This window comes from Salvelinus alpinus, chromosome 28 (assembly GCF_045679555.1).
Source record: "Salvelinus alpinus chromosome 28, SLU_Salpinus.1, whole genome shotgun sequence".
In the NCBI taxonomy this organism is placed as follows: Eukaryota; Metazoa; Chordata; class Actinopteri; order Salmoniformes; family Salmonidae; genus Salvelinus; species Salvelinus alpinus.
This window is the reverse complement of record NC_092113.1, coordinates 31,700,724-31,701,218: the sequence shown is the minus strand read 5'-3', so window position 1 is coordinate 31,701,218 and position 495 is coordinate 31,700,724.

The following is a 495-nucleotide window of genomic DNA, read 5'->3' as shown; positions in this document are numbered from 1 at the left end:
CCAATAGACCCTGCCTACTACAATAACTGTAGACTTGCCCCCATCTCTCTCCTCCTCCAACTACTGCTTCTGCTAAACATTAACCCTGCAGCTGCTGGTTAGGCAAGGCCATAAAGGAGCGAGAAAGAAGGAAAAGAAAGGGTGTTGTTTCCAAAGAAACCCCACTATGTAACAGACAAAAGCGTGGACCCAGAGAGGATATCCAACAGTCTGGCTAGTTGGTTTGTTTAGTAATGGAGTTATCCAGCCAGGGCTATTCAACTGCCTGTATAAAGAACATGAGTTCTGTGCCAAGAGGATTTTATCCTGAATCAGACCATTAATGACTATTATTAATATGCAACAGAGGGAAAGACAAAGAGTGAATTAATAACCAAACATGAACAACCAATACATAAGCTAATAATTAGAATATTCTGTTTGATTTGTAATAGCATTATTCATTTGTGAATTGATTAAGCAGCTAATGATTCTTTCAAATAACAGCTTTAATAA